The sequence below is a fragment of the Artibeus jamaicensis genome, unplaced genomic scaffold (assembly GCF_021234435.1).
Source record: "Artibeus jamaicensis isolate MK-2021 breed Jamaican fruit bat unplaced genomic scaffold, CSHL_Jam_final contig_415, whole genome shotgun sequence".
NCBI lineage: Eukaryota > Metazoa > Chordata > Mammalia > Chiroptera > Phyllostomidae > Artibeus > Artibeus jamaicensis.
The window spans coordinates 35,674,723-35,700,970 of record NW_026521823.1 but is presented as its reverse complement, the minus strand read 5'-3'; the positions used below and the strand labels follow the sequence as shown (position 1 = coordinate 35,700,970).

At 45.9% G+C, this 26,248-nt stretch overlaps 1 protein-coding gene across 6 annotated transcripts in view; it reads right to left on the bottom strand.

Moving 5' to 3' along the window:
* MBNL2 (muscleblind like splicing regulator 2) overlaps positions 1 to 26,248 on the bottom strand; it is a 148,459-nt gene that overhangs the window by 108,921 nt on the left and 13,290 nt on the right. The gene's annotated exons all lie outside the window — the stretch shown is intronic.

The following is a 26,248-nucleotide window of genomic DNA, read 5'->3' as shown; positions in this document are numbered from 1 at the left end:
TTAAAGAATGCTTTGCCTCCATTTACATGGTTGTGGTATTTGTGCAAACTTGAGTTCTATTAAGACTGTCCAAAAAGTACAAAATAAATGTAAAAAATCACTTTGTGCAAACGTGTAAAACAGAGGTGAGGTCTCGACCCACGTCATGATGAACAGGTTTGTTTGTGCGCTTGTCTGTTTTTATCCATGAGAACACCCAGCAGGGCACTCCAAGGTCATGGAACACCAGCCAGCTCTTCTTAACATGGAGGGGGCCACATTCATTGCACAAGAGCAAAATCCTTTACTCCTGCCTGTTGTCGAATTCCAGAGATGCTTTCTAGTCATTTGAGAAATGGGGGGAAATGCTCCCTTAAATTTCCAAAGTTCTCTTTAAGGGATGATATTTTCGCATTGGTAATGCTGCTTTAGGGTCTTAGGCTACAGAAGTAGCCTAAGTCGATGGTATAAAACATAGGGATCACTAGTGCAGGAGATGTTGGGGAGCGCCACAGAGGTTTAGACAAGACCCCCACTGGCGAAAGCTCTCTTTGGTAGCATCCTCAAGGACACACTAGAATCAGAAGAGCTCCCAGGTGGTGAAATTGGTTAGAAATTATAGCAATGGTCTAGGCGAAGAGGAATAATCTGGGCTGAAGATTATATTGCAGTGGTGGGAAAAAGGCAACCCCAGATCTCTAGTTAATAAATAAACTGATTAAAAATAAATGATCTCTGGGGACTGGGAATATGGAGAGCAGGGAAGAGACTTCAAAGTCCGGATCCTGGGGGGGCCGGAGGACACTGCTGCTCTGCTCAGGAGGAAGGGCGTCAGGAAGTAGAGGCCGGTGGAGCTGTGGCACAGAGATGTGGTCATGGACACACCGCTAAAACCTCAGAACGATAAAGTGAGTGGCAGAGAAAGAGACACGTGTTAAGATTTTATATCTATATCTACATCTGTGTGTATATATCTAGGAGAAAAAAAGAGAAAGACTCAACAGGGTCAAGGACACTACATTCGGCTATGTAGAGGTGACAGATAGAAAGAGGAGCAAGTGAAACACAAGGAAAAATGGCAGACCACAGATCCTCTGACTGTCGCAGCATCAAGGGCGTTGGGAGAGCTCAGAGTTCCACGGTGGAGGGAGTGGGCAGACGCCCATGGCCCCAAGGAGACCAATGGCATGTGGACAGTGAGTGGGGGCTGGACGTCATAATCAGGACGGCACTGCTGACTTTCCAGGTGGCAGTTTCTGTGGCCCACAGTGGGGTGGGGGGGAGGGAGGGGGGTCTGGAGCTCCTGGGGTGCTGGGTGCTCCTAGGGCAGCATCGAACAGCAAGGAGAGTTGTGACTCGTTGCACCTTGCAGTCCGACGGGCGTGGATTACCCGTGCATTCTGGAGAAGGCACCCTTTCGGATGTGAGGTTTGCTCACAGAATTGGATGGATGTAGTAAGCAAAGCATCTAGGAGAGAGGAGAGCACTTGCTTCTCCATCACACTTCCCGTCTCTCTTTTCTGATGAAGGGAGAGAAACACAGGGGGAGCTTGGGAGGATGGCAGGGTGGCGGGTGCCCCGGTGAGCTGGAACTGACCGAAGGAAAGGGAAAGAGGGGCAAGACCACTGACCTTTCTTCTTATTCACTGGGCCTTGGTGAGAAATAAAATGCTCATTCCTCAGACGTGGGGCCGAAAGAAGGTGGGATGTGAGGGAGACAGCCTGCTTTTCAGGAGAGCAGGAATATGAAATGGGGCAGCTCTTGACCTGTGCTCCTGCTAGCTCAGCCGGATAAGATGTTCCACCTGCTAAGGCAGACAGTGATGGGGTGGGGACTGACAGAGGACTCCCCACACTGAGGATGGTCTTTTGTAGCAGCTGAAGAAGAGAAAACTAGGGAATGTCCAGTGGTCCAGGAGGCACCACCTCAGGGAGTCTCACGATGTTATTCTGGAATGAGCAGCCACGGGTCCTTGCTGTCCCCATGTACCCTTCACAGGCTGAGGACAGGGGCAGGGAAATCTGCTGCCAATCTCAAAGGTCAAGGTCTTAAAGACAGGAGAATTTAAAGTAACAAGGAGGCCCTGGCCAGTGTGCCTCAGTGGGCTGGGCATCCTCCTGCAAAGTGAAAGGTCGCCAGTTTGATTCCCAGTCCCAGGAGTGTAGAGCCGTTGAACAGGTTCCCAGGATGACAGGACTAACCTGGGTTTAGCATCATTCACGGCAAGATGAGTGCCGGGTTCCAGCTTAGAGCAAACACTGATTGAGAACCAGTGACATCATGTTTTGAGGTGAAAGGCGATAAAGATGAGAGCGATCAGAGTTTGTGCCCGGTGGCCAGCCTGCCTGTGGACGGGGACTGTGGAGCAGGAGGAGAGGGCCAGGACACGAGAGTCCACCGGGCTGCTGGCACCCCACCCTTGCCTCCCATTCCACGGCTTCAAACCCACTAGACAGTGATTCTGCCCAAGTCGCAATCCTTTCTCTGTCTCGGTCACCTGCCCCTCCCTCATCCCTCCTTCCCTCTCTTTGGTCGCCTACATCTAACTAACCCTTTAGGAATTCCGTTGGCTCTACATTTCTGATAGATCCAGAATCCAGCCTCTTCTCACTGCCTATGATGCTGCCATCTGCACTCAACCACCACGATCTCATCGAGGGCAGGGCCATAGCCCCGGGCCCGTCTCTCCTGCATCTGCCCTTGCTCCCTGCAGTCCGTCCCAACATGTTACACTGAGAACCTCTGGAAATGTAATCCGATCTCGTCTCTTCTCTGCCCAGGTACTTCCAACGTCTCCCAGCTCCTGTGTGGGAAGGCTGAGAGTCCTACCGTAAACCATACTGACTCCATGACGGGACCCCACCCTTCCTGACCTCCTTTTCCTTGTTCATTCCCCGTTAGCCACCCTTGCCTTTGGCTGGTTCTGCAGCAGCTGAACGTGCACCGGCCGCAGGGCTCTGACCTTACTTCCCCTCTCCTTAGAATACGCTTTTCCCCGACAGTCTCAGGCTCAGAGGACAGCCTGTGGGGGGGCCTTTCCCGATGGAATATTGCATCAGTCCTGCCTCCTCACTCTGGCCCACCCTGCTTTATTTCCCTACGAAGTCTTTATCATTACTCGACACCCACAAACTTATTTCCTTATCATTTTCTCCTCCAACCACAGTGTAATACCTGTGATGGCAGGGTCCGTACCTGACACCCAGCACGACACCCAAACTTAGGACATGGCAAGCACTCAAGAAATATGTGCTTAACAAGTAAATGAATGAACGAGCAAACAAACGAATAAATGTGCTACACAGCTCGGAGTTTCGCCTGCGTTCATGGTTTGCTTTGTTTCATTCTCATGATGTGCTGTGAGCTATCTCTCAGCCATTGCTGTTCTTGCTACTATCTCGGTGCTCAGGGTCTTTGATCTCTTAGCTTTAGAATAGAGGGGGCGCAACAGTGTCTAAGGCCACTTCTGCTCTTACATTTCTGTGACTGTGGTGATCGGAAAGGCTGGTCTGAGGAGAAGTGTATTTTTAGGAACCCTTCTGGAAATCTTATCAGCTCGGCTGGGTTTGGCCTAGATTTGCGGCAGGTCGTGTGCGCAGTGGGATCCGACAGAAGCACGTCTGTACGGGGGGTGGAGGGGCAGCTGGGGGGCCCCCTGTGTTCCTGCTCCCGAGTCTAGAACCGAAGGGGCATCCAGGTGGGGGGGGGCGAGGTGGCAGCGTTCTGCACGCAGCATCTGGGGAAGGTGGTGACCACTGAAGTCCCAGGCTGGGACGAGGACCGGATCTGGGGTCTTGGAAGCCCGGGGGGTTAATCCTTTTTCTTTACACTTTCCTTTGTACTAGAACGGTGCCTAGAAGCTGCTGTTCTCCCAGAGCTCACCAGCGACACCCCCTGCCCCGCCGAAGCCCGTCTTCATGGTGTGGTGGGGGAGCGGCTGTGGTCCCTGGGCCTGGAACTTTCTGAATACCGAAGGAGTCCGCAGAGCGGTGGGCCAAAAGCGGGTGTGAGTGTCTTCCTCAGTGAGCCTGAGCTAGAGAGGCCCCGTCCCTGGCCCTGGTGTGCTCTAGCCAGGGATGGACACGCACACCTTCACCACCGCTTACTGCGCGGATGTGACCTATGTCTGGAAAGAGCAGGTCTTCTGCTGCCATGGTCCCCTAGGCAGTGGCTGTGGCTAGGTCCCTTCCTTCTTACGGTTTGTGATCAGCTGTTGGCTCTCTCCCAGAGAGGTTCTGCTGGGAAGACCCGCACCCCCTAAGTTGGCAGAACACAATTATTTGAGCAGGGAGCCAGGTACAAGCACAGAGAGTGGATGTTCCAAAGGTTCGGAAGACCCCGGAGGTTGCAGAAGTCCACTTGTTTGTTTGAATACTGCCAGAGGGACACCCACGGGGGCAGACATGCGGTTAGGTAGAGGTGATGGCACTTCCTTCATCCTTAACAAGATAAAGAATCCCCTGCAGACCACCCTCGGGTTCCAGCAGAAAGGTAGGACCTAGGAATGCAGGGTCAGGGACATGACAGCGCATCCCCACAAGGCTTTTACTTTGTTGTCATCTCAGTCACCCTAGAAGTTAAAAAAAATCAATTTCCTGCCATACTTTTCAAATCGCCGTGGACAAGGAACGAGCCCAGGCCCGAGCACAAAGCAGGCTCCAGAAGCCAGCCGGAGCCCAGGGTCCCTCTTATCTCTCAGGGAGCGGAGCTAACTGCTGGGGCTGGAACGGACGACAAGTGTTCACTGGACTTGGAACCCAGAGCTCTGAGTGATAAAAAAGGATAAACCTGGCAACAGAACGTACATTCCACAAAAATGTAAGGCGCTGATCCCTGGGTTATTAGGTAACAGGACTGCTAATTGCTGGGCGCAGGTAGCCTCCCTGCCCGATGTCGTAAATAAGTCAGGCTGGCCCCACGCTCCTGCCCTCGTGCCCAGAACGGCTTTTGTTGCCTCGCTGCCCAGACAGGGCTTTCCTCTGGGGCCAATCGCCACGCCGGCTCTGCCTCCCCGCTGCCACCAGTTGTCATTATTTCCGAGCAACATTACCCTGTGCGGTGTCGCCATGGCAACGGCGGGTCACCAGTGGGAGGAGTGCAACAGGGAAACTGGGGGGAGGAAAAGGAACAGCCAGGGGCTGAGCTGCTCCTGGTCACGAGCAGTTTCTGAGGTGGCAGATGCACTTCTTCCCATTTTGTGGAAGGGGAAACTGAGGAACAGACCAGGGAAGGGAGGTGACAATCGCACCCTACCCAGGGGGCTGTGCCCCCTTGTTGACGAGAAGTTGACTGAACCATTTCAACCAGCGGCCAATGCAAGACAAACGAATGAACAACAGAGAGGGTGGGGGGCTTTGGCATTATGCACAGGAACCGAGAAATCTCCAGGCAGCTGCTGAACACACTACCCACCGCTCTCTGGGCTGCCTGCTTTGCATGTCCTCTCAACTACAGAATTCTTACTTAAATGTAAGTAGTTTTGCTTTCCTGGGAACTTCACTCCATTCCTTATTTCTTCCCTACCAATTGCATTTCTTCTAGACACATATCCATTTTCCTCTAAGTGTTTTTTAAGAGGCACACTGCTGAGTCGGAAAATTAATAACCTGGCATGACCTGTGATCCCACCCTCACAACACGCTCTCAAGTTACTTGTTCATTATTTTCCATAACGATTTGATCACCTGCGTTCCCGTGTGCATACTTCAATTGCTCTTCTAATGCAGCTTATCCCTCAGACTGTTCTGACCTCCTTCTCTGAGAGAACCAATGGCTTTGAACCAAACGAAATCTGACAAGATACAATGAGAGAGGAAACAAGGTAGTCTGAAGAACACCTTTTCTGGAATTCGAATTGCTACACGGCTCCCAGCTTGCCCTCTTTGCTGAGTCCAGCAACCAAAAACGTTCTTTTGTCCTTGACACTAGGTATGAAAAAGCAACGTGATCACATGGGAACACTTTTACACCTACAATATTATTCTGCGAATGCAGTCTCTTTTTAACGAGGGATGGAATGCCAAGTCATTGTTATGATTACAACACCACCCTATGTCCAGATAGATGTAAATGGTGTTTCACTTACTGGAATGTATCTTCTTGGGGGTGACCAAAATGGCTTTCTTACGGTTTTAGCAAAGGCGTGCCTTCGGATGAGGAATGGATGGCTTACTCGATCCCACACCACTAAGTCGAGAGCGTGACTTCTAGAAGCCCATGATCTTCATTGAACCACATGACTGGAAACTCCTGTAGTTTCACCTACACCGGGCTGTCGCTGATATACTGTCCGTGAAGGACTTGGGAAGACTTCTGGAAGAACACTAATGCAAAGCATTCCATTCCTGAGGGCCTTACCGCGTCTCTGCTGAAGTCTGCAACACCGATGGTGGACATCTTGCTCAAGGCCACTCTGATAACCTCCGCTGCACCTGGCGGAGATGATCCTGTCTGCATCACTTTTTCCAATCAGCATGACTCAGCAGCAGCAAATATTCATTAAGCCTGGCTGTGAGTTTTCCACTGTTCTAGTCGCTACAACCAGTTCCCAGCCAACTCTGCTGGCAGGCACTGTGAGGTTTCATCCAGCTTCTCCAATGGTAGTTACAATATTTTCTAAGAACACTGATAATACAGATGCATGACCCCAAGACAGTGTTTTATGGGCTCCCGCTCATCTGTCTTTGGTGATGCTTTAGGTTCCCCAGAGGTCCCCTCCAGGAAGAGAAGCAGTCGTCTTCCAGGGTGAGAGAGAGGATGGGCGGCTTGCACGTGTACATCCACGGGTACCTTGTGGGCACTTAGTAGGTAATTGGCTCAGCTCTTCTCATCCTCCATAAAAACACACTTAACTCGTTACGTCCCAGGCAGTTTCTGGAAGGAAAGGGCAACTAGCACCTCTTTTCCAAAGTGTAAAGGCATAAAAAGTAAAGGCCATCTGAAATGCCCCTGACTGCCCGTTGGAAGCAGCTGAATTGCTGACTTGTCAGGAAATGGGTCGGGCTGGGAGTTGAAGAGCTGAGTGCTAGTGTTTGCCTGGTCACAGGCTAGTCGGGAGGTTCCGGGAGAGACACAATCCCTCTCCAGGCCTCAGTTTACCCAACATGCTGGGCCAAGCTCTGGCTGTCAGACACAGCTGTGAGGGACTACATGCCCAAAGTAAACACAGTGCAGCTTCAGGAAGCATCGATTTTACTTTAAAAATTGTTGGGATGAAAGAGCAAGACAAATCACTGCAAGGGCAGGTAATTTTATTTTATTTTTTATTTTAAAGTAAGCATACATAACGAAGTAGAGGGCAGGATTTAGAAGACTTCAGATAAACAAAGAGACCACTGTCAGTTCTTCTGAGCCTCGGGAGACCATCCTCTCTCCTCTGCTCTCAGGATGCCTCGGTGGAAAGAAAAACTTGAGAAATACTGAACGGCAGGGTCCCCAGGGCCGTTGGACATGCCAAGAGTCGTGTTTCTTGCCTAGTGTGAGAGGGATCTTTAGGGAAACACCTGTGGTCCATCAGGGTTTGCTCTGTTACCTCGCAGCAGAAAGACGATGTTGACTGAAGCTCGAGATTTCATCAGAATCACTCACCTTCCTCAGAGAAGACCATGGTGCTTCTGCAGACCACTCAGATGCCTGAAATGATCACGGGGGTACGCTCTGCATTCAGGGTCACCTCTGGGACTGGGAAATCTCATAGACCGATTTATTTACCATGGTACCTGGGACAGCCAAGAACATCTGACAAGTTCTCATGGCCACTGAGAAGCGGCATCCATCCGTGTTTGGTTGGCTATGCTCAAACTTGATGAGAGTCCAACCAGCTTTATGGAACCCATCAAATCAACTGCTTTTCTTAGGAATGTACACTATGACTGAGGATAATGTGGTAATGCAAATACAGGTTTGGATGGGAGGTCACCTTATATCCCCACAACCATAAGATTCAAACGTAGAAGAAGGGAAAACTGGGTTTAAGATCCAGAGAAGTCAAAGTGCAAATTAAACTCAAATATTTAGATTGAAAAAAATATTTTTAAAAGAGGCAAATGCCCTTTCTAGGGCATTTTAGAGGTAAGATAGAGTGTCTGAGCGAGTCGATACCATTGGTTTTTGTTTTAATTTAAACTTTGACAACAAAACTTTTCATGAGCTCCTCCTGGAAGACATGCCATCCTTTTCATGATAATGTAACAAAATCCTCCATTGTGTTTCAAAGACTGAAATTAATATATATTTTTAGATTTTTAGGTATGAATTATAGTTCATATTTCAAGGAGAAATAATAAATGTTAACAAATTTAAAGTAATTTAGTGTTATATTCTAATCTTAACATCGAAATGATTCTTACTCAGCAACATCTGTCAGGTAAAATTTTAGATGCTTGAAAATTGTTAATGGGAAACCGCCTAAGAAAAATCTAGCACATTTTTCTACGTTGTAAATTTCCAAAGAACACTGCTATATGATAATTTTGATAATTAGTATTATAATATATGTAGTGTTAGTATAAAAAGAAAATTTTTGTGTATCACTATTTTATTGAGAGGATGAAATGATGATTTTTTTAATGATGCAAAAACTAATAAACTTGAAACACATTCAATTTCCCTGCATTCATCTGTATAGCTGCCAACTTTCCTTAATGGAGAAACCAACCGCCATCAGAATACAAGAAACTGAAGAAGTGGGCAGGGAAGGCCTTTGGTAATGAACGAGTGGGAGCCACAGGGGGCATTTGTTTTCACGCATGCGTCCCAGATGTGTCTATTTCAGAAGATCAAGTTTTAACTCATTAGCATAAAATAGAAAGGAATAAGGACCTAATGAGTATATAACTTTTCATTTGATATCACTTAATCAAGCTATGAGTGTATTTGGGTACATGAACAGAACTATGCATCCTTAATAAGTCTGGGCTGAGATGCTATAGGGTTGGAACTAGACTTCACATTTCTTCGCCTTAAGCACAGGGTTCAATAATATTTGTTGAATCGATAAATGGATGGACAGATGGGTAGGGCTGAGTAAAAACAAAAAAATAGATGGTTCTTTTTATTTTAAGTTTATATATCAAAGTCATACTTTCTATGAAGCAGGAAACTTATGTAAAATCAGCTTAAATTTTGTTTTTAATATCAAAAAACTCATATTTATGAGATGCTCAAGTGTCTTAGATTTCCCAATAAGACGAAGAAACCACCGCTGGTTGCTATAAATACTTTAAAATTCCCTGGTGAAACACATTCATAGCAGGATATAAAATATAGAGAAACCACTTTCACTAATCATTTATTTCTGAAAATTTTCAGATGATCAGCTGTTCAAAATTTTCAAAAAGTCAAGAAATGGTGCCGCCAATACATTAATATGTAACAGAAATCTATGGCATAACTATTGGAAAAGAGGAGAAAAATGTTATCATTATCATCAGATGATATAATTATGTTCCCAGAAAATTCAAGAGAATTAAATTTATTTCTCACAAGAAAAAAGTGAGTTCTGTTAAGCTGCCAGAAATAAGATAACTAATTCAAGTTAAATGGAACCCATAGCTTTCTTGTTCTCTAGCAAGAATCAGGGAGAGATATAATAGAAAAATGTATCATTCATAATAGCTACATAAAACATAAAACAACTGGGAATACTGCTGAGTGAAAATGTATTCAGACAGACCTAGCAATTAACAGACTTTACCTGGAGACAGAAAGTAATATTTGAATGAAATGGAGAGGTATTTCTACATTAGCATTCTTATCATTAAAAAATATTATTTCTTATTATATGAATTCTTACTAAATTAATTCATAGATTCAACATAATTTTAATAAAGGCCCAAATGATTGTTTTTGTTGTTTGGAGGAGGTTGTTATGAGTATGGGAAAGAACTTAAAAATGATTTTGAAATTTATTTGTGAAGAAATAGATGAGGCCAGAACATACATTTCTGGAAAAGAATTGCAATATATGGAACTGGTCTCAGTAGATAAATACATATACCATGAATTTAAAACAATTAAAATGGTTTGTTTCTGCTGAAGGAAGAGACAGATAAATCAATGGAACTGACCAAAAATATTTTGAAAGAGATACCAGAACACCTAATAAGTTAGGCTCCCAGATGTTAAGCATTACAATAGAGAAAGGATGCCTTACGCAATATGTATTATTTAGAATAATTAGAAAAATAGAGAAGAAATTAATTTACAAACCCAACTTTCACTATTCCCTCAGGTAAATTCCTTACTGGTTTGATTAAAAAGATAATTCAGAAAGGGCAAAAAAATATACACGATGATGAGCCTTTCATTGATAACAGGCATGCAAATCTTACTAAGAATTTTAAAAATTCAAATGAAGAACAAAAAAGTCAAGTATTTTTAATGGCTTCAGTATGTGTTACCTTCAAACTCTGACTTCTTGGAAAAAGCCAACATGAGAGCAATTAGGTATCTAACTGCCCCCACCCCTGCCTCAAAGCCTCAGTGATACAACTAAAGATTGATTTAAAAAATATGGAAAAAGAAAGTTTTAAGCAGTGTTAGAAACAAGGAAAATGTACCAGTTTTGAAGTCTCAGGGCTACTACAAGTTATACTAAAAAGAGCCAATTTTGTCCAGTAGCCAGATTAAACTGAAAGCCAACAGTTAGTGGTTCATCTCCCTTGTGTACAGCAAATAGCAACAGCAAGGTGGCTTCGCTGAGTGGCAACCTTGGCATCCAGGCCAGGTAAAGGAAATGCTGAGTAAAGGGGGATAATCTCTATGACAAGAAACTGAGCAGAGACCATGGCACATGCCTGCTGCACGCCCCATGGCCTGAACCCACTCTGCACCATGCCGACGCTGCTGCACCCTTGGGCTTGGTCGATTTCACACCAAAGAATCTTCTGCTTAATATTTGAAGAGAGTTCTACTGACAGGCATCAAGTGAGGAGCTATACAAAGATTTCTCTGCCCTGTCTGGTATGAAAAAGAACCATACCCGGACAGACGTCTTTGCACCTACAACGAATGAATGAATGAATGAAACCTAACAACAAATGGTGAGCTACAAAGATCCAGTATGAGACGCACAGAAAAGATTCTGCAAATTAACAAGAGGGTCAAGATGGAGAGCTACAGGTTAGTCATTTAAAAGATGAAGAAATGTTGAGACCGCATCTCGCTTTGTGTTTTCAGTAAGTTCATCCTTTCTCTGTGAACCTGTGAAACAGAAAAGATGAGAAGAAGAGGCTATAGACTGAACAGAAAAGGGACTGGGGACAATTGCAAATAAAAGATGCAGTCACAGAAAGGAATGTGAAGAAACCAACACCGCAACAAAATTAAAATCTGAATTTTACGCAGTAAAGTACTCTTAGTGCATCAGACGGAATCAGTGAGGCGGGGAATACACTCGAGACATATTTACACAATATACAGCGGGGTGTTACGCTCATTCTCACCGGGGGCCACATCAGCCTTGTGGTTGCCTCCAAAGGGCCGAATGTCATTTTAGGACTGAACAAATGGAACTACTCCTTAACTGTTACGGAGTTGAAATGACATTTTTCTCTATATCATAGAGAAAAAAGGAAAAGAGGCTGGAATGGTCAGAGAGCTATTGACAGACATGGAGGTCAGAAAAAGACCCGGCAATCTGAGGGTTACTAGTGCCCTTGGACACCCTGGGGAAAACCAGCGGAAAACTCTGAGAACCACCAACAGCCTAGCGATAGCCAAGACAGAGGGAGAGTTCTGAAATTTGCATTTTGCTGTGTATAATATGTGCCCATGTTTTTGGCCAGAATTTTCAGGGAAAAAACATTTCGTCGTAATTTTTAAATTCAATTATTTATTTATTTATATTTAGAAACAAAACTGATTATCGTATTTCAGGGTATTGTTTTTGATAGGCCCTGATATCATTATTGCTTTCTAGAGTTATACTTTTAACACATAAGCATAAATAAAAGAATTAAAAACATTTCTATAGACACAGAATTAGTACTACCCATGTATAATGCACATTCTTATTTCTCCCTCAAAAATTTGGGCAAAAAAGTACGCATTATACATGACAAAATACAGTATTTAGCTTCTCTGCCCCCAAAAGAGTTAACCGCAAGTGAATTGATTGGCTTCTGATTTTTCTTTTGAACTAGAAAACACTGACAATAGACAAATGGCTATAGGATTTTGAGGCAAAACCTTATTACTCCAAATAATGTACTCAATCATAATATACTTCCTACATGAAAATGAAAAATATTCTCAAATATGCAAGAGATCTAAAAATGTAGCAGTTCCCAGAATCTTACTTTGAGGAATACATACTGAAGGAAAAGAGCAGACTTGGGATTAAATGTCCATGTATCAGGATATTAATCACAGCATAATTTATGAGGATAAACAATTAGAATCAATGTAACAGAAAATACTGAAATAAATGCTAGTATTTGCACAGTGCTGAAAATTAAGCAGCTCTATAAAACCATGTTTTCTAATGATGTCATATGTCGGCTCCAAATGCTTACCACGTGGTATCAAATCTTTTATTTTTGTTTCTTCAGGAAGCAAATATTTTACCATCAGGAATTAAAATAAAACAAAAACATTCTGAGGCAAAAATTCTAAAAATGCCCCCTGGGCTTTTACGCACATAAACCATGTTTTGCCTCCTATGAAATTGAACAATAGGTCAAATGTTATGAAGAGCTAGGGACAATCATTTACAAAATGCAGATACACTTTCCAGACTGAGCACCCTAAAGTACGAGAAGGTAGCCAGATGGGAAAGTCACATTGTTGTGCTCAGTCTGGACACACTTTTATTACTGTAGACTTTGCTCAGTGAGATAATGCTGTAAGTATGTTGTGTATCGAAGCCTGTTGTACACGTTGCTCAGCAGGAAATTACAATGGTAAACAATGTCGCTGAAAATAAGTTACCAGGTACCACATGGATTATTCCCATTTAGACTCACAGTGAGTGGGTGGTGGTAAAGGGGCTGGACAATGTTTTAAAAACGAGATGAAATAAAATAATGAGCAGCGTGATGATGGCTTGCAAGCTGTACAATAGCTTTCTAATAATAGTACAATTTGCACAATGCTTTTTATAGAACAGCATAAAATGTTAAATTATAACTGCTTATTATTATTTCTAATAATAAAACATGAGTAATATAAAATTAATCACCGAAGCCCCAAGTGAGCCTGTTTTAACGTTACATGTTAGGGTACGACTCTACCTTCTCCTCACCTCCTTTGACTTCACAGGACTTTAGAATAAGGGGGGAGTCTAAGAGAAGAAAGTTACCAAAAATCTTCTAATTCTTAACAGCAATACTGAACATAGAATTTCCTTTTGTATTTTAAATGGGTTAAGACACTGTGCTGTGGGGTGGCGGTCCCTTTGGGGACTCACAGCCTGTGTCTTTAGAACAGGCAGCTAAGGGCCAAGGTCTGGGAGGAAGCTCGAACCGGGGGTATCAGAGACCCATGATCACTGTCTTCCACTTCATCGGCTCAGCTGGTTAACCACCTGCAAGACAGAGCCTCGACCATGACAATAAGCTATGAAAAGTACACTGTTCTGCAAAGAATAAATAATTGCATGTGAAATCCAGGAGCAATAAACACGGGACGGAATATTTGCCAGGGAACATCACTTCTAGCACAACACAGAAACACGAAAGGAGAGACTGTCTGAGGATCGGTTATTTTTAGCTCAGAAACTTCGGGAAGGATCGCCACCTACGTTTCGATCCGCACTAGGTGTTGTCCAGGTTTGGGTCCACCTGAGTTTGGGGGTAAAAACCACAGGTAGAATATTTGGTCTGCCGGTTCGAATATGTACTGTTTATCATATGAGCTGCTTATAATAGGAACTGTTTAAAATAAAAACGGTGCCACTGAAACAAAACATGATTAAAACACAGAGCCAGTACCACAGTTAATCAACCAACCATTCTGCTTGTTGTTTTGTTTCTGTGTTTTTTTTTTTTTTTTCAGCTCTGACCAAAGAGCAAACGAAAGAAAACATCCTGGGCCCTAAACACTTTTCACAGAAGCAACACCTGCCTCAATAACAATGACACTTTGCATCTGAATCCACAGAGCCGTGTCCCAGATTGTGTCATTAACGTCATCCATCGGGCAGGAGGGGAGAGCGATGGCGCCTTCCCTGAGAGCTCTGGAAGAACCAGAGGAATGTTCTAGAAGTAAAAGCTAGTGGTTTCCCATACCAGACCTTAGAATACATTTCTACTCCCACTCCTTCAAAAAGAATCAAAAGACATTCAGAATTTTACAAATCAAAGTGGCACTCCATCTTAAAAAATCTCAGCTTGTTTTCTGAAGATTTTTATATCACTAACATAGATCCAGGATCCAGGTGCCTTTTCTGGCAAATAGTCTCGCACATAAAGAAACCAATGAAGCAATAGTGCAGTTTAGCGATCTTGGAGGGAGAGAGAGAGGGAGAGAAACACAGATGGCAGAGAGAAACGTTGATTGGTTGCCTCTGATACAGGTACCGACTTGGGATTGAACCCTCACCCTGGATATGTGCCCTGACCAGGAACCAAACCCCCAGCCTTTTGGTGTACAGAACGATGCTTCAACCAACTGAGCCATGCTGGTCAGGGCAATGAATCATTTTTGAAAAGAAACACGGCAGATAATCTTAGCACCCTCTTTACGCCTTCGTTAAACAATTTTAATACAATGATTACCATTACTATTATCAGTTGCATTTACAAAGAATGCAGTATACAGTGACTGAAGTGATCCCAGGATGTACTGTGTCCTTAAATTTCGGAGGTAGACAACAGGTACGCAAAGGCTGCTCGGGACACTGTCAGCAGGCACAGTGAGGAAGGCGTCCAACGCCCAACCCCATTATTTAGGCTAGTCAGCCTCTTCTTTCCAAGACTACCAGTATGAGCCTCCTTCTGACCCCATAAGTGATTCCGATTCACGATCTCCCCCCTGCTGTCTACAGAGCGCAAGACGTATATTAAGAATATCTACTGGCTTTGCGATGATGCTGCTGTAACCAGTACATGAAGTGGCTCTCTGTGTCCTTCAGCGGGAAAGACACACACATCCAGTCTGGGGGTCCAGTCTCTTTTCCTGTGCAGGGTCAAAAATTCAGCAAGAGAAATTAATAAAAAGCCTTCTCAGAGGGAGGAAAAAAAGCCTCTCTCTACTGCCAACCCTACGTGCCCCCCACCCACCAAAAGATAGAGATGGGGAATTTTAGAAACAGCACTTTATTCAGAGTGCTCAACTAAAAGCAGACTTCCTTGGGATTAGAACCGCAATTTACACACTATATAAAATGTCAAGACAATATTCTGGTTTCTTACACACACTGCTGACTTTATTGTGTACGTTACGGTCTTTATCCTATAAAAAACGTCCCCTTTCTAGGTTCAGACAATGTCCTAACATAAAGAGTAGGCATTCATGTTTCTTTTTGAAATAAAAAGGCAACGTGGTTTGCTATAAATATTTGAAGTTCAATAAATATCCAGATATATGAAGGGAGAAAGACTGAGAAAGACAGGAGGGGAGGGGGGAGAGAAATAATAGTAGCCAACATTTACCGAGGGCTCTGAAAATGTTAAAGTTCTGGAATTCTTATTAGTCAACACACAGAGCATCACTGCAAAAGTCCCGTTCAACAGTTATAGTGAGCAGAATGCCAAACAGAAATTTCAGCCAGCCTGAGGGGCTCCATTCCGAACTAGCCTTTCGAAACCTCACTTTCCTCATCTATAAAATGGGACCATATTCTATATATTTCAGAGCAGCTGGGAGCATTAAATTGGAAGAGAAATTAGCATTTTGAAAGTACTTGTCAGGGTGCCTAGAAGAGAGCGGGCACTTTAAATAATAGCACCTTCCCTCTGTCCTCACTATGATCTGCTTTTTAATGTAGAAAGGAAAGAAAACTGTGCTGCTCTGTGGGTCTTGCCCGGAATTTCAGATTATTATTATTTTTTGTTTAGTGGAGAGAAATAAGTATTTGTTCACGTTCTTTCGAAAACTGCAATAAGAAGGACTGCACATCCCATTAAAACAAAAGATCACAATTCCATTTCCAAGGGCCTCTTGGCGTGGTCCAGCCTCCCATGCTGACCCCTCACCTCACATTCAGGAGAAAAGAGAGTGGGAGGGTCATTTTGCACCTTGATCTGAGGAAAACAAAAATGCATTTTCCACAGCTACATTTAGTAAACTCGACTTTCTTCCTTAGGGGTATTAAGTGCCTTGCGAGAGTTCAATGACTTCTGAACGGACAGACAGACCCTTCAGTGGCTGAATTTTGGAGACACCTCGAACTGTGTGTCCAGCATCACAGGCATGGCTATCCCTTTCCAGGCCATGCCAGAGATGGCTGAGAAGGGTCTCAAGCTTGCAACGCTTCGGAAAGTCCTGTGCCAAGGACAGCAAATGGATGTCACCAAGGTCCCCTCTGCTCACCTTGCCTGTCTGGGGCAGGCATGGCTATCAGGCCACAGTGCTCTGTCCCTGTGTATGTGGACTCGGCTTTCAAAAATTTCTCCAAACAAGTGTGCGGGCGGGCAGCCACCACCACGGATCTGAGTCCCTGCTGAACTGAACCCGTCCTCTGCCCCCAGGCTAAAGGTTACCTTTGAACTAAACGCTTATGAGAAAAGGGGGCCGAGGGGACATGCTTGCTGCATAAATTAACCGTCTTAACCTATTTCTACAGGGAATATTTACCCTACTTAGGAGACCAAACTTCTCAGGCATATCATTCCAATTCATTTAGACATAAATACCTGTAATACTCCTCATAAATCATTCTTATCTCTTCATTAATAAGAACTTCTTAAGAGCCATTATGAGATAAAATACTCTTGGCCCGTTTAAATTGCTGCATGATGTTATAATTAATAAAAGTGTACATCTTTATGAATAGTCTATGAATCAGGATCTTGGATGATTAGACTGAAATGAAGTCTCAGTGTGTTCCAAGTTCGCTTCCTATGGTAGTGGATACGTGTGAGTCTGCCCAGCACAAACCCGAGGTGTCTTCCACCCAGAGAAGCCTCTGTTTTTGTGGGTGGTATAAAGACGTGCCCAGAACTGATTTCTTCACAAGCACTGCGGAACAAATGTCCGATTCTTTGGCCGGGGCGCATCAGCGGAAAAACAAACAGGCCATTGTATGTGTGGCGAAGAATGATTGCAAAGTCAATGACGAACAAGGCACACTATCAGCTGGTCTACATTGGAAAACAAGAGCACAAAAGCGCTGTTAATACATGAAAGAGCCAACGTTGCGTGGTCCACAGTGAACTTCAGGAGCTGTGGCATCGTCCTGAATATAAGTTGACTTGCCTCTAAGCGTTTCCTTATTTTTCTTACCAGACAACTTGCCCCCCCGATAGCTATCTGGAATCATGATGTATTTAGCAGTATTATTGGCACTGGCCTTTCTCAATTGGCTGCTTTAAAAATTACAGAATGTGTTTATTCAGGACAGCTGAAAAAAAAAAGTCCCAACGTTTGAAACGTAAGTGACTTAAATTCACTGCAAATATCTTCCCTTTTTCCTGAGAGGGGTTTTCCTTGGGGCCAGTGGTAATATTCGAAATAATCTAAACACGACCGAAGGATCACACTGGAGTTTTACAAGCAACTGCGATGACCTAATACTGGAAATTAGCCTTTAAACTGAGAGGAATTTTGAAACCACCATTATCCAGTGTCATGTGAGATGAATTGTTTTTGCATTTCGTCATTTTCAGCCAGCGGGGAGGGCCAAAGTGTTCACCCTGTGGCCGGAGAAGAAAGGTGCAGTTCTTTCTCTTGTTTTTTTTTTTTTTTTGATGCCATAGGAAATGGAGGTGTAGGGAGAACAAGCAGGAGTCTGCAGAGAAGGCTCACGCCACCCTCTCGCCTGCGCTTCAGGTGACTTGCAACAGAACAAGACCTGATGATGGAGGGTAAAAATCTCCCTAAATAGCCAGTCGTGGCCACGCTGAGTAAAATAGTCACGTTTCTTTGCATCCACATTATGCTATTTGTTTGCAGATTAACTAACTCTTAATTCATGTGTTTTCTCCCTTGAAGGGGAGGGGAGAAAGAAGAAAAAATCTATCTAGCTGCCTATTAGTTTTAGTTTATAGATGAGATGATAAGCCTCAACAAGCCACTAATTAGAACGAGTGGGCTAATTAGAGGGAAGTGCGACACCCTTTGCTTCTTTCTTTCCTTGCTGTCATTTGGTGCTTCCTCCAAGGCCCAGTTCAAATGTCCCTTCTTAGAAAGCCATTGCCAATCCTGTCCCCTACTCACACTGCCTCAGAGAGTCACTGTCCCCCTCCCTGACCCCCATGTTCTCCTGCACTTCAGTCCTTTGTCCTTGAAATGACCTCGTTGCTGTTGTGTATGGCTAAGAACATGAGCCGGCTGAGCCCAGGTGCAGGGATGACCCACCTTTCTAGACCAGCACCCAGCGCAGCACCTGGGTGCTCACCTAGGGTCCTTAAGAAAACTTAAAACTTAATTTCTCATCCTCCACAATAAATTGAAAATGCATCTACCCAAGCTGTAGCAGAAGTTGATGTGATCAAGGAGCGTTGTCTCGTGATCAGCTTTCTTTCCTGTCTCCTGTCCGTGCCCGCCACTGGCGGATGCTGGGGGACGGTGGAGGAGGGGACCCTGGGGCTGTAATCCTCTGACCTTGTGCCAAACCTCTGGGGTCCAGGCTGAGGAAGATAAGAGCACATCCCCCAGCGGGGGGTGGGGCTGGGTGAGGGGGCGTGGGGGCCCGGCCTGGGCTGTGAGCATGCAGCCCTTCTTCATCTTCTTTCATGTTTCCTCCACCAGCACCACTTTCAGAGGGTGACGTCAGTGGAAAAATGACTCCATAATACACACCACTTACAGTAAGTAGCATCCCCACAGATCAAGCTTAACTGCACTCAAACTGTCAATCAAGTAACACAAAGGAGAAAAGGAATAGCAAGTTCTGCTCATTCCCTGCTTCTTGAACATCTCTCAGGTGCCCCCACCGTGCCTCCCCGGGGGCTCCAGGGGCCAGGGAAATTCCTGTTTCTTGTGTCTGCTGGAATGAATGTTTCTCTTCCAGACCCTCTAAAATCGCTGGGGACTGGGAACACCATGCACGATTCCTCGTTTCCCCGGGGGGCCCAGGACAAGCACAGGGCTGTACCTAGCAAGATCAAAAGCTTGTGTTTGGGATTGCATTGTGGAGAGATGATGGCAGGTAGCAAGACTGCCGACAGTGCTGTATGCTACTGCTGTCTAGTGGATCAGGGTCCTTATGCCAAGAAGCACCCTGAGGAGCTGGCAAAGACCCTGCAGAAAGGGGGCCGTGCCGCACAAAGGCTGCCCGATGGGCCCTGGAAAATGAATGAGCTTTGCCCATACAAAGACCAAAGTATCTGAACCAAGTGCCCACTCCCCAGTTTTCCTTAGATCCAAACACTTCAACGCACAAGGAAGAACATAAGGAATTGCCTTTTCATTCCCAAGGGCACGTGTTGTAGCCCAAGTTTCTGGAAGTCTAGGAAAGTGGGTGGTTTCACTAAAATCCTCCCGGTTGCCCTGCAGCCAACCTGGGGTTGAGGAAGACACGTCCTCTGGGTTATGGGCACACAGACCCAGCCTTTCCTTGTAGCTTCAGGAGGCACTGGAAGGGTCGGTCCCGAATCAGGCAGCTTCCTTCCTCTGGAACCCCATGTGTGCACACAATAAAGGCTCATTTCCTCCTATTGGCTTTTGTTTGACTGGCTTCCTTTGATAGGGGCTGCCTTCCGCTCTCATTTGCAACTATCTAATCCAGGCATCCTCCTCCACTCAGAATTCGCCCTACTGGAGTCAGGCCCAACTGGCCCACCATCCCCTCCTGCCTTAAATTAAGCACTAAGTGTCTGGGGTCCCTCAACCACAAAGGGTTAGTGTCAGGGTTCTTCACTGGCTTTGGCAGGGTGTACCTGTATCTGTGTGTGTGTGTGTGTGTGTGTGTGTGTGTGTGTGTGTGTGTGTGAGAGAGAGAGAGAGAGAGAGAGAGAGAGGTATGTATGAACCTGTGTATCTTATGCACCTCAGTGCAATTGCTGGTTACCAGACAACTGTTTTTGCTGCCTTTAAATAGCATCATTGTACTGGGCACACAGTTGGATTTTAATCAGTACTCTCTGAACGCAGGGAACGAAGCTTTGGAAAGTGGTTCACTATGGATTTGAAGATTTACAAATACACTGTGATTTGGAAACATTTGGAAATCTGTCTTGACTACGAGTTGACCCTAAGACTTCTCTGTCCCAGGGTATCCTAAAATTCTCTTTGTGCTCCCTCTATTTTTGATTTTTCCCTCCACGTTTCTGTCTTCCCTTCTCCCCGTGTGCTGATCAAACGGGCTCCGTACCACACTCCTTTCCTCTGATGTGTATGTGACCCAAATCTCGTGACCTGGGCCACCGACAAGCGCCTAACTTGTGAAAATACCTCAGCTGTTGACAGTCTCTCAGTGGGGAAAAAAGAACAAAAGGACACAGGACACCGAGACTTGCAACACAGACAACTGGGTCACTAAAGCCAGGAAGGAAGGAGCACATGGTCACAGGAAACACCTTGGAGCAATGCTTGCTTGTTTGTTCCCTGAGCCACAAAGGGCCAAGCTTTCTTCAGGGAGCGGAGGGCCAGGATGGACTGGCAGATGTCAGAGTGTTTTTGGCCCCAGAGGAAATGCATCCACCCATTCACGTATCCGTTCATTCACTTGTTCCTAGAAGTTTAAGCTCAGAAGTTTGGGCCCCATGTGAGCCAGTTACCATATGTTTGAATGACCTAAAAACGGCGCGAGTGAGGCCAGAGTCAATTCCACCTGTGCCAAAACAGCTCAAGCCACAGTGGAGCTGGGTCAAGTGCGCCATTTTCACACGTGCACTGTGCGAGACTCCCCAGATGTGGCCTGGACCTCCCGTTTTCAACAGCAACTGTCTTCCTTTAGTCTGGGGGAACATGTGTCAGTGTTTCCCATAATCCCCACCAACGGTAACTATTCCCAAGAGTCTGACATGGAATTATTTCGTAGAATATAAAATCTTTTTGTTTTGTTGCAAAAACAGTAATTTTTGTGTGTGTATGAGCAATAACAAAACTCTCAGAGATTGCAGAAATAGTCATGTGGAAGTCCATACTCTTTCTAGAATTGTTTAGAGGGTTTGTAGCATTAGTTTGGGATCATTCCTCAGTAAACCTGTGTTCAGCCAGACAAATATATCCAAATATTATATACTGAGTGTTTATTTTGTGCAGTGTAGAACTCTCTTTACAGAGGTGGTCTCATTTAATCCTAATCATCACCCAGAGAAGCATGTACCAATACCCTCATTTTAGAGATGAGAAAACTGATATTCACACACAGTTGAAGACTTGCCTGAAGCTGTGCACCTGCTCTCGGCAGAGCTGGGATCTGAACGCAGGGTCTGAACTGCCCGAATCCCTCCGCCAGGAGGCCTGTCCCTCATTTGTGCCCCATTCACGCTGAGCTTCAGCAATAAACGTAGATTCCGGGGTCCCTGACCCAGACACCCCAAGTCAGAATCTCAGGGGCTGAGGCCTGAGAAGCTGTCATTTGCCTTTGTCACAACTTTCCTAAGAGTCTGCGCAGCTGACAAAACCAGCGTTAGGAGGAACGAGTAAGGGCTTTTGACATGGGTCTGGGGGAAAAAAACACACACACCACTTCTTTCTTCTCCTGGGGTTGGAAGTTGAGTGGGGGACCGAATGTAGTACAGAAATACGACATTGTCCCAGTGGCTATAAAAGCTCCTTCTGGCCTTGACTGTGGGCAGGCTTGGTGGGTTTTTTTTTTTACTTAGTTTTCAAGTGGCCCTCAAAGGCAAATAAATAGGTCAATCCATTCTGTGAGATGTGCTGTACATTTTGTGCAGCCAAACACAGCCGGTAGTGTCCGTCCTACAGCAATTAAGTAACTCGAGCTCCTTTAAAAGTCAGAACATTCCAGATTACTCCCCGGCTTAGGCGTCTTGCCCTTCGCCTCTCTCCGCCCCTCGCCTTTATCAGCCAAGCTTCTTCTCTGCAGGTTACGTGCAAAAAGGAGCCGTGGCTGAAGGCGTTGGGGCGAAACTGGCCTCTCCTCAGTTTGGAAGGACAACATTGTGGACCTGTGTACAGTCTCTGGGGGGGGCATTCTCTCTTCATCTGTAATAGAAACTTCTGGGTGTATTTGGGTGGATGATGGACTACGGATTTTTGTAAGTATGCCTCATAGCTAATGATCATCTATAGAAATGCGTGTCTGAACAAGACATTTCAATCATCTGACTGCATTTCACAATTATTGAGCACCTACTACTCACCAGACATTGGCTCAAGTCTAAAGCGCATGGGGATCATGACAGTGAGGAGATGAACAGTATTCCACCTGTGCTATCTCTACTGGCAGAAACTGTTACTTAGGAGAAGCTACGAGGCACGTGAAGTACGTTTTTGCTGAACCCAGTGAGGGTGAGGAAAAAACTAGGGGAAATGAGAAAGTAACTAGAGAACAACAAGTAACACCAGTGGGGCACCTTAGAAGGAAGCAGCAGTCCTTGTATTTCAGTAAAGCATGAAATGACACGATGCTCATTTTCAGTCAGGAGTGCGCTGGCCTCCTCCTCCTGCAGTTATTTTGAATAAAACAGGGTCCGATTCAAGACAAAGTCCCGAAGGAGCATTTAAATATCAACTTACACCTTCTTCAGGTTTAGCTAATGTTTCTCACCCTCCCTATTACAGCAACACCAGCGTTATTTTTCTGCGCATTTTCAGAAACCATTTCGCCCTGGTCACCTCAGGCCATTCGACCCCTGCAGCCTCCTCAGTGTGGCCAGCCCAGCCCGCCTGCCTTCAAAGCTCCACTGCCTTATCTGAACCCACTTCCTCTCCGCTCACCTCCATCTCTCCTTGGATGGCTCTGAATATTCCACACTCCCTAAATGCTTTCCATTCCCACTCTCCTGGTGCTTTGCCATTGCACTCCCCGGTCACCGTTCTCCAAAAGTGCCTCCCAGAGGTCAGGGCTGCCGTCGGAACCTCCGCGTGTCGTGGCACCAGGCCCGGCCCTCGCCTTTACTGAGCTCTCGGGCTTCACTTCCCTTTCTCACCTGGCTTTTGGAAACCCTGACAGAGGCGTCCAACCTGCAGCCCTCGGGCCACGTGCAGCTCAGGGTGGCTGTGAATGTGGCCCAGCACAAAACCGTGAATTTACTTAAAACACTATGAGATTTTTTTTATAATTATGTGTTGCAATGTATCTAATGTGTGGCCCAAGACAACTCTTCTTCCAGCGTAGCCCGGAGATGCCAACTCCCTGCATCTAATCCATGTCCAGATGCTATCACCGATCGGTACTATTTCTAGGAACTAGTGAACAGCATGATCCCTTCTCACAGATCCAAAGGTATCGGGAGATGAGCGGGGCCCGCACACCTGTGCCCAGGAACACCTGGCCACTGTGATGGGCTTTTCCCCTTTGGTTTGCTGTGTCAGAACAAGTGGGCGTGGGGAACCCGCTCCCGGCAGGATGCCCCAAGGCGGTGCCATCAACCGTCTTCCAGATCACTGACTTCCTGCACTATCTCAGCTCCTTTATGATCTCACACACTGGTCCACTGTGGATGAACCCAAATACACATCTCGCTGTGCACTCGACAGAAGTCTGGACCTACAGTTCTGTGGAGACATTCCAGACATTCGAACTCGTCATGGCCACGGCCAATTGCATTACCTTCTCCCATCTTCCTGCATGTTTCTGTTCCCCAAGTTCATGGCCCCCAGGCTGTCTTCAATTCCCTCCATTTCCCTTGGCTTCAACAGCACTGTCCACACTCTTAGGAAGTTGCTCCTGTGTCGTCACATCAACTTCTGCTGGGTCCTCATTGTCACTAGACCAGCTCCACGTGCCCATGATTTCCCAGGTGCCTGCATTTCTCATCTCCCTAAAGCAGCGTCTCACCCCACCAATTGTCCGTTCATTCTCATTTGCTGGCACTCTGCTGCTCTGGAATCAAGTTGTAAATCTATAGTTTGGCATCCAGGGTCCTCTACCACTGAGTCTATGCCAAGCGGTTTAGCTGTGCCCCCACAAGTATTCCCTGGGCTCTAGCCCATGCACCAGAGAAAACGGCAAGGGTGCATTGCCATCTTACTCTTCCTCCAGGGGCCGTCTCAGAGGCTGCCTCCTCCAGGAAGCCTTCCTTGCCTCACCTAGACAGCAGAAATCTACTGTCAGGGTACCTTATAACTCTCTTGTGGCCTGGATTATCCTCAGCATGGTGATTTGTTTACACTAAATATCTATTTGTTACACTAAAGCATACATTCCACGAGAGGAAAGAAAATGAGGAAAAGTTAAGACGTACTAAGGAATGACCTTTCACAAGGTATTCCTTTTTTTTCTGCAACATTTTCTGTCACCAAGAAAACGTCACTAAGTAGAACATACTTGCTTTGTCAGAGCAGGGAAAGGTGAACATCAATTAATCCCTTCCAACGACATGGGGGCTTTCCCTGTGTGGGGGGCACTTCTGGTACATGTTTCACCAGATCATCACAAAAGTCCTCAGACATACCGTCTAGACTCGTATCGGCCAGAAGTTCAAAGTCCCGGGTGATTCGGTAACTTCAGTTCTTCCTAGCTAGGGGAGCCCAGGATTCAGATCCATGTTGATGACCTGCAAGCTTTGGATTCTTGTCATCCTTAACCGCCCTTATTTGGTTTTTGAGACCTGCACCCCCTTGACCTACACTTTACCACGAACCTCAGGTTACAGAGCAAGAAGGGGCAAAAGGCACCACCATCCGTGGCCCCCAGGTTGTCCCTTCCTTCCACGAGTCTTGATTGCCAAACAGGATGAGAAAAACACGAAACAAAACAAACCTAAACCCTTTAATCAGAACTTTCGTGTGGTTATGAAACATGAAAACACGGAGAGTAAAGGCGATGCTTCGTACACCGTCACCAAGTAGCATCGATCACTATTATCATCAGCATCGTTATCATTATTTAAGTTAACAGCAGTGATTTCCTTTCTTCTCAAGTTTGAATTGGAAGCATCAGCTTCCCATTGGCCCACGATTAGGATGTCAGGGTGTGTCACTGTTCTCTCCTGCGGGACTGGAGCCCAGGAGTTAGGAGAGAAACAGACAGGGTGGGGAAGGCGCAAATGAGAACAGAGGAAGGATACGGGAAGAACTTCCAACCGGGTCTCCCTCTATCTGACAGTAGACAGTGCTGGGGAGCCAGCTATACTTGACAAACTCCGTTCAGGACAGAAAAGCAAACGTATCCTAAGTGTCCACCTCCCTGGAGCTTTGCGGTGTGAATTCACCTGTGTAGCCCACACCCAGACTGAGAAATAACCTAGTACCAGGGCCCTGGAGACTTCCACAGGGCTGGGGGGACTCTGTTTCTGTCCTAACCCTCCTTTCTCCAAAGGGCGACCCCTCCCCCTAACTAGCTGCCACCATTAACTAGCTGGCTACATTGGAAACCCACTCTTGGATTGTTCTGGCCGGGGAAAGTGTGTGTTCTTCTAGAAGCCTCTTCTGGCAGCAATCGCCATTTCAAAGTCGGGGGGTGGGGGAAGTGGGTGTGAGGGAGTCATTTTGTGTGTAGGAGAAAAGTGTTTCTAATTTCCAATCCTGAAAGTGTGCAGGGAAGAAGGAAGATGTGAAGGAGGGAAATAAGTCAGTAAGCCCAGTCTGGATCTGCTTCCCCCATTAGGAGCTGGCTGGGGTCCAGTGACGTGCCATTTTGAGAAGGGAACAGAGTTGCCTTCTCTACCTGCCTCGGCTCAGCCACAGCCGGCCGCCTCCTGTGTCCAGAGCCCCCAAACATGTGGATCGGGCGATGGTTATTATTTCCTAGTACTGTGTGCACTAGAAGCCTGATATTGTATTGAACATATGGTTTTGATTTTTTCGTTTTCTGTTTTTAAGCGGCGAGCAAGACGGAGAGTGTCACGAGCTAACTCCAGGGTTTGCTGGGCTCTGCCAGATTGTAACTGGAAACTAACTCCCATGCCTCGGCCCCTCCCGCCCCAGCAGCTTCGGGGGCCCCCGGGGGGCTGCAGAGGGGCACAGACTAAAATGCAACCGAGCTGACAGCTCTGAGGGAGGGACTCCACCCCACCGCTGGCCTGACAAAGCCCCCAGGGCCTTCCCGGCGCTTTCCTGTGACTTCCTGCGCTAAATCATGAAGGTGGA